The following is a 13,607-nucleotide window of genomic DNA, read 5'->3' on the forward strand; positions in this document are numbered from 1 at the left end:
ATTACAGGTAATCCTAACACAGGAAATAAGGAGCCGGGCACAATGGGTAAGCATCAGGCATAGCTAAATATGCCAGTTGCCAGGTCCAGCCCCACAGTGTCCTGAAGTGCCCTGCTGTGGCCTAAGACATACCCATGAATGCCTTCTGAGCTAAGAAGGCAGCTAGGCCTTTCTGATGTAAGGGGAAGATCGCCCAGCTTCAAACCACTTTCACTGTGCTGTTAGCAAATCAGATGGTGAGTTCAAAAATAAAGACCATGGTCAAGGTTTAATGTACAGTTTAAAATTTCTGTTTTGGGACATGAAGAGTCTGTCTTAGTGAAGTTGCTTTAAATATCTGTTTTAAGTGTCTAAAGATCCAGAAGCCAGTTTTCAACATGCACTGTATAAAAGACCAAATAGACAAGTATAGAGCTTCACGATTCCTGAAGCTTGCCAAAAGAAAACACACCACACACACACACACACACACACACACACACACACACACACACACGATTAAGTTCTCCTTGCAGTTTGCATGTGGGCTGACAGTGCCCACCATCCAGATAGCATCACTCACTTTCTGTAGCTCATCTCAAGCCTTCTCAAATGATGATAACCAATCTGGATAGGAAGAAGCAGTTTGACCTCTTCCTACCTCTGTTGGTCTCATCCTTGGTTGAACAATTTTCATTCAGCCAGGCAAGGAGAAAGAGAGCCCAGGATTGTCAGAGTGATCATTGACTTCGGAGTTCAGTATATTTTTGTTCTACTCAGAAACTTTAAAAAATTAGTAAGCTGTGAATATATTAAAGAGTTTCTTATGTTTTAGGATCTCTCCTAAAGAGTACTCTAGGCCAGTTGAGGCAGGTGAGGTGTCTAGGAAGATTTATAAGTAAGTGCCTGCCTTGGAGTCAAGACCTAGGTACCAGTCCTGGGCATATAGCAGCCCAGCTAAGTGTCTTCAAACACACCGTCGTGGGATTCGACGGGGAAAGGATGCCACTTACATCCTCAGGGTGTGGCGTTCCCCAGCAATAAACAAGAAAGCCACTGGGCACAGTACCCGGCACATATAGAAACACAAAATATACTGGAACCTGAATTACTCTTGCTCCCCCTTCCACTGCTGCTTTAGTGTAAAGTTTAGCCTATATGCAGTGAGAGGCGGCTTTTTAAAAAAGATTTTATTTATTTATTTGTTTGTTTATTTATTTATGAGAGACATAGAGAGAGGCAGAGACACAGGCAGAGGGAGAAGCAGGCTCCCCATAGGGAGCCCAGTGCAGGACTTGATCCCTGTACCAAGGATCACGCCCTGAGCCCAAGACAGACGCTCCACCACTGAGCCACCCAGGTGTCCTGAGAAGTGGCATTTTAAAAGAAAAAAGGGAGAATGGGAAGGGTTAGTAACAGTGATGCGATTGATACAGAGAAAGGAAGAAAGTAAATTGTTACAACCTCTCTGGAAGGCAAGAGAGGCAGATGTGTTAAGATGCATATTTGGCAACATACATAAAAGCTTTCAAGATGTTTATACCCATTGGACCAGTGAATAATTCTACAGCTGGTAATTTATGTGGAAGAAAGACTGAGGGGCAAAGATTTCTATGTACAGTTGAACATCCTAACTCCTCTTTCATCAGTGCTGTTTATAGTTGCTATAAACACTCATTAATGGAGTGACTAAATGACAGTATATTCCTATGATGAGATACTTAACAGTTGTAAGAACTGCTTTTTTCATTGAAAAAAATCAGGATACAAATATAGAGAAATTTTTCAGTGGGGAAGAAGAGGAAACATAGTCTATTTTTATATATAGAAAACTTGCAGAGAACTACACCAAAATGTTACTAGCATTTATCTAGAGATGGGATAAGGGGTGTTTTTAACTTTCATTATTACATTTTCCAGTTTTGCAAAGTTTCTGTGGTGTATATACTCTTAAATCAGGAAGAAAAATCAGTAGTTGGAAACTGGTCAAAAATCTCTTCAGGGCTTAACCTACCAATATTTAAACCCACATTTTTACAACATGAGTCTTTAGACTCTCCATTTCCCATGGATGGAGCAAGCAGACACCAATGGCCTTTCCCATCTTTGATCTCCCTTGCATTTCAAGTCACACATTCATGGCATCCCACAGCCGGAGGGATCCTTGAAGGTCAGCTATTACCCTGCAGATCAGGAAACTGAGGTCCAGAAAGCTTTAGAGAGGATGTGTTCCTAGGTCTCCTGAGAGATTTGAGCCCATTCTTCCTCGCCCCACTCTCCTAGTTTTCCTTCTGCCCCATTTGCTGCTCCTGCCGCTGCCACCTTCTTCGTAAAAGTGGGCACTGCATGCCTGGTCTTTGGAGCTCTTCTCTTACATACTTACTTCACTGACTATCTCATCAAGTCTCATGGCTTTTAATACCATTTTTTAAAAAAATACACTTTTTAAAGAGCACTTTTAAGTTTATAGCAAAATTGAACAGAATGTACAGAAGAGTTCCCATATACATCTTGCACCCCAACATGCACACCCCCCTCATGTGAACCTCCCCCACAAGAGTGGTACATTTGTTACAACTGATGAACCCACATGACGCATCATAGTCACCTAAGTCCATATGAAATCCCATTTTTATAGCACAGAACTCCCACACTTCTCTTTCCAGCCTGGACTTGCCTGCTTGACATCTTCTCTTGGATGCCTAATGAGACCTCTCAAACGGAGTGTGTCCAGAATGGATCCTCCCCTTCTGGCCCATATCTGCTCCACCTATAGGCTTCTCATCTCAATTAAGGGCAACTCCACCCTTCTAGTTGCTCAGACCAATTATCTGGGAGTCATTTCTGATCATTCTTTTTCTCACACCTCACGTCTAATCCATCAAGTCATCCTGTAGGTTCTACCTTCCAAATAAACCCAGAAGTCCATGCTTTCACCATTTCCATCTCCACTATAAGCACCTTGTCCGAGGTGCCACCCACTGCCTGGACTAGAGCAGCAGCTTCCTATGGGCCTCCCTGCCTCCGCCTCACTCTGGTCTGTTATATACCCAGTACCCAGAGGTATCAGTGAAACAAGGGAAGTCTCACCATATCAACCCTCTGCTCAAACTGCAATGGGGAGAAAGCCCAAGACCTTATCAAGGCTAACAAGGCCCCGCGTGACCAAGACCTCCATTCCCCTCTGACTTCTTTTTCAGGTCTTCCCTCTGCCTCCCAACTCATCTGCTCCCACTAAGCCTCCTCATCCTTCCAATGCTTCCACATGTTCCTACCTCATGACCTTTGCACTGGCTATTCCCTCTGAAACACACCGCCCTGGGTGTGTGCATGGCACACTCCCTCACTTGCTTCAGATCTTTATCCAGATATTATCTTATCTGTGTTTAAAATGGCAACCCCACCTCCTGTTCTTCCACGCCCCCTTTCTTGCACCCCCGCCATGGGTTTCTTCCTTTTTTTTTCCTTTTAACATTTTATTTATTTATTCATGAGAGACACACAGAGACAGGCAGAGACATAGAGGGAGAAGCAGGTTCCTGCAGGGAGCCCGATGCAGGACTCAATCCCTAGACCCTGAGATCATGACCTGAGCCAAAGGCAGACACTCAGCCACTGAGCCACCCAGGTGTACCCCCGGCCACAGGTTTCTGCATATCATGTAGCACCTTCTGGCATACTTATTTTACTTGTTATGTTTGCTCTGTTTCTCCCTACAGCCCCTACATTCACGATACCTTCCATTCCATAGTCCCAGCACCTAGAAGAGTGTCTGTCACAGAGTAAGGACTCAATGAAATGTGTTGATGACGCAAGAGAATCCTTATCTCCTCTCTCCCAAAATCCCAATCAGTTGACAGAAAAGCTGTTAAAAACAAGGTATATTTTTATAGTAGGGTATAAACCCACCTGGACCAGGTATATGGGAAAGGAGGCAATAATAGGAGAGAGATTTCAAGAAATCTGAAAGCAGATGGAAATGCAGAAACCGTTAACTCAGAAAGTCTACCTCATACATATCTACTCAAGAGAAATGAAAACAAATGTCCACACTAAAATTTGTACAAGAACGTTCATGGCAAAATTGTCGATAATAGCCCTGAAGCGGAAACAACCCAAATGTGCATCAACTGACAAATGGATAAAACATGCTGTATCCTTACAATAGAATATTATTTGTCAACAAAAAGGAATTAAGTCCTGATGCATGCTACAACACAGATGAACCTTAAAAACATCATAGAATAGCATACATCATATAGTCCCATTTATATAAGGTCCAAAATAGACAAATTGGTAAGAGATAGAAAGTGGATTAGTGGTTACCCAAACCCAAAGCAAAGAGAGTGGTCAGGGACTGTTGACAATTATGAGCTTGTTTTTGGGGATGATGAAAAAGTCCTAAAATTAGATTATGGTGATGGTTGCACAACTCTGTAAATATACCAAAAATCATTTAATTCTATGTTCAAATAGTTGAACTCTATGGCATATAAATTATATCTCAACAAAATTGTCAAAATTTTAATTTACAAAGATCAAAAACAGATCACATATAAAGGTTCAGAACTCAAACTGTCCTGTGTCTTTGCCTCTCTCTGTGTATCTCTCATGAATGAATGAATAAAATCTTTAAAAAAAAAAAAACAGCAGCACTGTGCATTGTTCATGAGACATGGACGTTAAGTATCACAAGAAACCGTTCAAGTTTTAAGAGTGGCCTCTGAATAGTAAACCTGGGAAAGGACGGTGAAGGGGACTGCTATTTTTCATTGGCTTTTAATACCATTTGACTTTTTAAGACTCTTACACATATGCATTATTTTAGTGAAAATAAAAATCGGTTTTTAAAATTTTCAGCAACCACCACCTGCCTCATACATAAGGAAAGAGTTAAGACTTGGTGATAGCACTAATAACTGTAATAGCTACATTTCATGGAGCACTTACTATATGCTCCATTCTAAATGCTGTTTGAAATATTCCTCATTTAACAGTCCATTGGAGAGATCTCAATCCTAGACTCTCTAAGGATGGCTAGATCACCAACTAAAAGTAAAACTGTGGCTCTTCATGGATTAAAAAGCACATCCAAGCTTATTTTCAGGCGATCTTCCCTAACACAGTGATATGGGAGTTTATAGATGTAGAAAACATCTCCAAGACCTCTGGGAGGACTGGAGAACTACTCGATGTCACAGGTACAGGTGAAAAAGGAGGGCTGGAGTTCAGGTCTCTTGGCTCCCAGTGTTCTTTCCATAACTGCCTGCCAGGAAAAAATTATTAAAAAAAAAAATGCCTGTGGAGTGCTTGGGTGGCTCAGTCAGTTAAGCGTCTACCTTTGGCCCAGGTTATGATCCCAGAGTCCTGGGATTGAGCCCCGCATCGTGCTCCCTGCTCAGCAGAGAATCTGCTTCTCCCTCTCCCTCTGCCTGCTACTCCCCTGCTTGTGCTCTCTCTCTCTTTTTCTCTGTCAAATTAATTAAATAATTAAATCTTTTTAAAAAAAGAATCCCTGTTCCAGGTGTCTACTTTGTAACCCTGTACCCTGGTGTTATTTTTAAATGTTAATCTAAGATTCTTGGGGATCCCTGGGTGGCTCAGCGGTTTGGTGCCTGCCTTTGGCCCAGGGCGCCATCCTGGAGTCCCAGGATTGAATCCCGCGTCGGGCTCCCTGCATGGAGCCTGCTTCTCCCTCTGCCTGTGTCTCTGCCTCTCTCTCTCTATCATAAATAAATAAATATTAAAAAAAAAAAGAATCTAAGATTCTTAACCTGGACCTTCCTTCAAATCCAGATTCAAAAATATCCTCTGAAAGGCAAACAACAAGAAAAACAACACAAAGCTCATGGGTACACATGCACACATACACATGTAAGGCGTGACTATAACGTGATACTATCTGGGGGTTCCTGAACAATTGCACTGCAACACACATCTCCCACCAAGTGTGGCCCCATTCAGCGTGATCACGCAGACACCCTACTGAGGCACCTGGAGCCACCACTGCTGAGACCTTTTCAAAAACTTCTCCTTTGGAATGTCATATTCTCATAGGTATTTCTAATAGTGAACACTATCTTCTGGACCTAACTGGTTTTGGGAAACCACCAAAAAACTATTTGATGAAAATCAGCAGACTGAGGTGTGAGATGTGGCAGTGAGGAGCCAGCGTGGGGATAGAAGGCACAGATGTGAAATCACTAGGCCAACTGACCCATGTGGCTTATAAACCAAGCCCAAAAGCGACTTCAAAGGAATCAGCATTTGGGAAGAGAGAATTCCAGCTGACTCCTTTTAAAGACAAATGTATGTTTCACATCTTGGATATATAGAATCTGGCATGGTTAAAAGAGATTCACTTTACAAAAGCAAAAAAGTTACATGACTAAAGTTTATCGCCATTATATAATAAACCCACAAATGTTCTTACTACTTAATAAAAACAATGGACACCTTGTGCCCAAGACAGAATTCAATAAAAAACATTTTTAAAATCATCTTTTTTTACCCAGGCCTAATTGATATTAAAAAATGCAAAAGTTTTAATGATTTTTATTTTCCAGTTATTTATCTATGCTTATATATTGATCTCGAAAACTCTTAAAATGCTTTTTAAAATCATAAAATCCCAAGATTCAGTTAGAAAGCAATCTTCAAAAGATAGATCATTAAACTGTTACCATGTATGATTTCCAAGTACCTTTTGACCAGCCATCCAATTTCACCTGAAAGCTATTTTACACCTGCTTTACATGTAATTGTAGAAAATACATCAATAAGAAAGTTAGTGAACATATAAGAAAATCATCTGACAAAAACACGGGGACTGTAAATCATGCCTTTCTTGCTTAAATCTTAGCCAGATGGAAACTTTCCTGAATTATTACTTCCTGGATACACACTGACCAAGTTCTCAGGAAATGTTGACCATATTATGTTCTCAGTTTATCAGTGTAACAGAACATTACATGTGAGTTTTTGCATCCTAAAGAAAAAACTGAAATAATATACAACACCATAACTTAGATTTTGAATATACTTGAGGTAGAAAAATACACGTGTATATATGTATAGGTATGTATACACATATGAACACAAATGTGCACATATATGTATGTATATGCATATATACATATTTAAATGAGTTTTAAGCAAGCTGAAAAGCAGTGAGAGTTGTCAGCATAGCAGCTAAATGTGTTATTTATTTATTTATTTATTTATTTATTTATTTATTTAAAGGGAGAAGCAGGCTCCATGCACCGGGAGCCTGATGTGGGATTTGATCCCGGGTCTCCAGGATCGCGCCCTGGGCCAAAGGCAGGCGCCAAACCGCTGCGCCACCCAGGGATCCCTAAATGTGTTTTTTTTTAAGTTTACTTATTTTTTTAGTAATCTCTACACCCAAAGTCAGGCTTGAACTCACCACCTTGAGATCAAGGGTTGCATGCTCTTCCATCTGAGCCAGTCAGGCAGCCCACAGCTAAATGCATTTTATTTTATTTATTTTATTTTATTTTATTTTATTTTATTATTTTATTTTATTTTAATTTTATTTATTTTATTTTAAAGATTTTATTTATTTATTCATGAGAGACACAGAGAGAGACAGGCAGAGACACAGGCAGAGGGAAAAGCAGGCTCCATGCAGGGAGCCCGATGCAGGACTCGATCCCAGGACTCCAGAATCACACCCTGGGCCGAAGGCAGACGCTTTAACCGCTGAGCCACCCAGACGTCCCAGCTAAATGCATTTTAGAAACAATTTGTACAGCTTATGTCTCTCAAGAGTAGGCATTAATTTCACACAGAGATCTGGCCATCGTCAGATCCAGAGTTTAAGCCCAAAGATCTTTCCATAAGGAGTTACCTGGACAGGGAGGCAAATACCACAAATTTCTGGTTATTCGTATCATTAGATGATCTCTATTGATAAAGACAGGAGAACCCATTAATGGTACTTAGTTTTATGTGCTTCCAGTCATAAATACCAAAACACTTTCTTTAATAACTGTAAGTCCCACACATTTACATAATAGGCTATAAAGTGCCATTCTGGATACAGGCCATATTTTGAAGGGATTTATAGATACAGGTAAAATTTGTTGCCAGGCACCATTTACAACCTCAAACAATCTTTCCCAGCTGAGGCCAAGTCTGTTCTCAGCCACCATTATCCTCAACCTTTTTTAGTCATGGTCACCAGAGAGTTTTTTTCACCCTCAACATAAACAGCAGTAAATTCTCCAAGTGCAAACATACCATTCTTGACTTTATAGTCTAAATGGACACGGGGCAGCTGAGGCATAAAAAATGTTATCTGCTACATTTTGCAGGCATTTAGAACTTCCTCGTACTGGATCCACCTTCTTTCTTCAGGTCTAATATTTTTATGCCAGTAGATGAAAATCACCGTAAAACAATTTAAGTCAAAAGGCAATCCACCAATAACCTGGTGACTAGCTGAGATCTTAACTCTCCTAATGTCAAAGACTTAAATTCTGTCATATAAAATGGACATTTAATAAGGCAAAGATGTGGAAGTGTAGTGTTTCTCAAGAGGAAAAGTACCTAAGAACAGTCACCTAACAAAAGGGAAGCTGAGTACATTTGCACAGAAACCCAGATTTGGAGAGCAGTGGATGAACCTGAAAGGGAACTAAGTATTTACAACGAAGCAGGAGTGGCTCTCCTGCTTATTACAACTTTTATATGTGATCTATAAAATTTAAAAATCATATCCTTTTATTGCAGCAAAAATACACAACATAAAATTTACCATTGTGGCCATTTTTAAGTATACAGTTCAGCATAATTATATACATTCAAATTGTTGTGAAACAGACTTCCAGAACATTTTTATCCTGCAAATCAGAGACTACACCCCGGAAACAATTCCCTTCCTTCAGCCCCTGGCAAACACCACTCTATTTTCTGTTTCTATGAATTTGACTACCTTAGAAACCTAAGTGGAATCATTCGGTATTTGTCTTTCCATGACTGGCTTATTTCATTTAGCTATTGTCTTCAAGGTTCATCCAGGTTGCAGCGCACGTCAGATGTTCCCGGCATTCAAGGCTGACAGTCTGTGTCTCCATTCATCCACCAATGGACATTTGAGTAGCTTCTCTCTCTTGGCTGTTGTGAACTCTGCTACTATAAACATAGGTACAACTATGTCTTCAAAAATCTGTTTTCTGTTGGATATATACCCAGTAGAATTGCTGGATCTTATGGTAATCCTATGTTTTAATTTTTTGATGAAGCTCCATGCTGTTTTCCAGAGTAGCTGCATCATTGTTACATCCCCACCATCAGTGCATAAGGGTTCTAATTTCTCCACAGCCTCACCAACACCTGTTAGCTTGGGGGGGGGGGGGTTCCTCTGTAAAATAAAATATATACATTATATATATACACACTTATAGACATATATACTTACATTATATATACATATATACATACAATTATATATATATTTATAGCTTTTACATCCACGGTAAAGTTTTCAGTTTAAGTTATTGAAAGTTGAAAAAAATTGGCAACAATTGTCTGAAACTTTTCAAATACAAAAAATGAATATTGTTAGTGGAATCATGGTCCCCAGAACTTTTTAAAATTTTAACTTCAAGATCTTTTTAATTTTAGATTTCGACTTCTTTCTTTTGAACACCCTGCCTTACTCTAGTCCATCAGGAAGGTGAGAAAGGGTCCATTCAATGGTAAACATAGGAACGGTTGGTTGGTAGTGTCAGAAAGGGGGAAGAGGGGACGGAAGGGAAGATGTTGGCATTCCGACTGGCTTCCCTTGGAGATTTCCTTTCCAACCACTGCCACAAGCACCTTCGAGAACACCAATGGGCACTCTCAGGAAGAAGCGGGATTTGCCTGTTCCCAGAACACCTAAGACCTGGGGTTCTCTTCACCAGCAGTAGCCGCCCAGGCTGCCAGAGGAGGCTGTCGGTGGCTCATACCCAAGCAACATGGTGGGAAGCATAGGAACTACATCTTGGAAGACAGAATGGCCTGTACTGCTTTATCAACACGTCTGCCTTACTCTCACCATCAGACTGCTACAGCAAATTTGTACACAAGCACCTATTTCCCTTCTGCCCCAGTCCTACTTTGTTACTTGCCATTAAGCCCTTTGTATGTTTGCAAATTTACCTCACATAAATCATTCACTCAACAACTATTCATTAAACACCTAACACATAAACGCCACGAGTGGTTAAACGAGACAAAGTCCCTACCCCCGTGGAATTAATAATCTAGTTGAATATCATTAATCAAGTAATCACATAACTACATGTCTAGCATCTCAAGGATCATAAAGAAAAAAATGCAGGGATAATGAAAGCATAACTGAGGGACCCTTAAATTACATATAGGGCTGAGGGACAGTTAGAAACTTCTGGGAACAGTGACAGGCCGATGTAGAAGCACCTTCTAGGTTAAGAAGGCATATGCAAGGGCCCGGAGGTGGGAGTGCCCAGTGAATAAAGGACGTGATCGATAGGGTGACTAGAGCTTGCTAAGGGAGAGGGCATGGAGGGGTGGGGAAAGCTGGAGTAGGTGGGCACCTGGTCCTGCAGAGCTGGAAAGCCTGTGAAGCACGTGGGATTTCATGCTAAGTACAATGTGAAGTTACAGAGGCATTTTCAGGTTACATGCTAGTAGCTGTTTTAAAAAAAAATCGATGCACTCTTATAGGATACTCTCTAAGATTTATCAAGTGAAAAAAGAAAGGTGTTCAACAGTATATGTACATCATGCTATCATTTCTGGGGGAAAGGGAAAATATACGTTGATGCATAAATGAGTATTTCTGGAAAAAATACCAGACAGCATCTCGAGAGGGAACTAGGTGGTATGGCTAGGAGGGAGGAGTGGGAGGAACGGGTTTTACTGTGTATCTTTTTGTATCTTTTGAATTAGGTATCATGCTTAAGAATTATCTACAGAACAGTAAATTAAATTAAAATTTAAAGTCACTCTGGCTGCTGTGTCAGAACGACTAAGGGCTTAAAACTTAGGAAAAATACCAGAACAGTTAAAATGAAAAAGACCAATGATTACTGTTGGTAATGTGGGGAGTCCGTGGAATTTTCACATGCTGCGTGCAAGTGCAAACTGATGTAACCATTTTGGGAGACTGTGGGGCAGCAGCTACTGAAATGCATCAGACACACGACAGGACCCCAAATTCCATCCTTGGGTATACACTCAACAGAAATGAATACATATGTTCCCCAAGACATTTATAAAAATCCATTAGAGCACTATAGGTAAATCCCAAATGGAAAGCCATGGGCTTAATGAAGAGTAGAATGGATAAATTGTAGGACACTCACACAATACTACATACAGCATTGAAAACTCAGTGGCATGCAACAACTCATAGCATTAAGTAAATCAGACACAAAAGGATATAAGCCGCTTAATTCCATATTTACATAGTTAGAAAATAAGCAAACTAATCTATGGTCACAGAAATCAGGCCACCAGTTACGTTAGCAGAAGAATGGAGCTATCCAGAAGAGCAGGCAAGCTTCTGGGTGCTAGCAACATCGTTGCCCGATCTCATGCCATCTCGTGGCTGTGTTCCCTTTTTCAGAGTTCAGAGCTGTGCACACACGTGTCCTCTCCTATGGAATGTTCAGGCACGTACTTAGGTCTATGAGGTAGGAGCTCCTGCAGTGGTGCATATGGAGGACAACAGTCTGACTGGGGGGAAGAATGCAGTGGGGGGAGAGGGGGTGCGGACACAAGATCTACACGATGACAGGCTTTGGTTATTTCTGCTTTTGCATTTTTTCACCAGCCTAGTAAGTCTAACAAAATCATCAGCAAATTTAACGTCAAAACAAAACATTTGTTTGAAAGAGGTAAATTACCTGTGAGTAAATCCAGGTAATTTCCAGATATGAAAATTTAAAACCTTTGACAGCAGAGCCAGATTCAGGGCACATTTAAGACCCAACCAAACTAAGAATACAGAATATAAGGTCTTCACTAAATATTTACCCTTCAGGATAGAAAGGCAAACCAAATTTTAAACAAGACACTATTTTAATTGTGCGCTCACGTGGCAGACACCATGCCATGAAAGACTACCACTGCTCAGATGACCTGTTTTCCAACATTGTACAAGTCTTTTATAAGTTGTCTTCTCATCCTCACTTTAAACAACTAAGAAACTGCCGTCTGCTCTAACCAGTTTAATCAGTAAATACGCTGAGGCACACACTGACTTTAGATGCAGTCTATGTACTATATATACAATTGCCACTTTAAGAATCTCAACTGTGTCACTTCCCACAGCTATTTCCAGGTTGTCTGTTATACTCAGATGTTGCCTGTCCAGGAACCCAATTCCTGCCTTGCTGTTAGCCCATCTTCCTAAAAAGTAATCCTTAAACTATCTGGCACTGTGGCCCAGGATCACATTCTTAGAAGAGTGCCATGGAAGGGCAGCTATGGCTCCTACTTGCTGCACCCAAGTACATTACAAGGAGAACATAATCACCTCCAAAAGATGTCTGACAAGCTATATAGGGTAGCGATTACAGAGATCATTAACTCCCCAAAATCCATTTTTTTCTGGAGAATGTGTGACCATGGGCAATAGGGGTTTCTTCCCTGGACAAGAGTTAGAAGAGGAAAAAAGGAATCCACACCAATTAACTTTATTTCAGATTGCCTTCATCCACAACTGTGGGGACTCAGAATCTGCATTTTGACAAGCACCCAGTTGATTCTGGCCAAGTTCTACTCCAGTAGAACACTAGATGTTCTGGTTTTTAAGAGGGAGACTAAAATGTTTACCTTTACTTCCTACATCATAGTCTTGGCATTCAACATTTACTTAACATCTACCATGTGCCAAGCACCGTTCTGTAAGTCCCAGGGTCCGAGCAGTCACCAAAAGTCCCTGCCCCCATGGAGCTTACATTCTAGCAGAGGGCGACTGACAGAACCAAAGATACAAAAATAGCAAAGCAATCTGGAAAGGCAGTTGTCCATTTTTAAAAATAAAAGATTCCTGGTTATAATAAACTAAATGTGGATTTTGAAAGGTATCTTAATCCCATTTTACCGAAAACACTCAAAGGCAGTATTTTAGCATTGCAGCATCTGCCCCACATTCTAACAGACATATAGATACATTAATAGATATACACGTTAAAGGAAACTGCAAAGAAATGATCAAGGCCAGTAAATAAGACAAAAGTGTTGGTGATAATTTATTTTCAATGACCTGGTGAGTCTCCTAGTCTTCCTCATATGTGCCTATGGTCTTAAACTAAATAACCTATAAAATTATCAGCACTGAAGCCCTGATCACCATGGTTTGCTCTACCTGCCCAGGGCTGTCTTTTCCCATATCAACACTCTTCCAAATCAAGGACCTCAGCCCCCTTTATTATCCTAGTCATCACTTTCCCAGTCCAAATACTCATTAAACAGATAACCAAGTCTGAGTGGGGCCACAGGCTAAAATATAGCTTAGCTACTTAGCTAAAGGAAACTAACAATATTTTTATAAGTTTAGTTTTTTTCAAAAAGCAAACTAAGATTATTAAAACGGCATTCTCAATTTTGTTTAGCTATGTTAAGATTTATGA

This window comes from Canis lupus, chromosome 28 (genome assembly GCF_011100685.1).
Source record: "Canis lupus familiaris isolate Mischka breed German Shepherd chromosome 28, alternate assembly UU_Cfam_GSD_1.0, whole genome shotgun sequence".
Taxonomy (NCBI): Eukaryota; Metazoa; Chordata; class Mammalia; order Carnivora; family Canidae; genus Canis; species Canis lupus.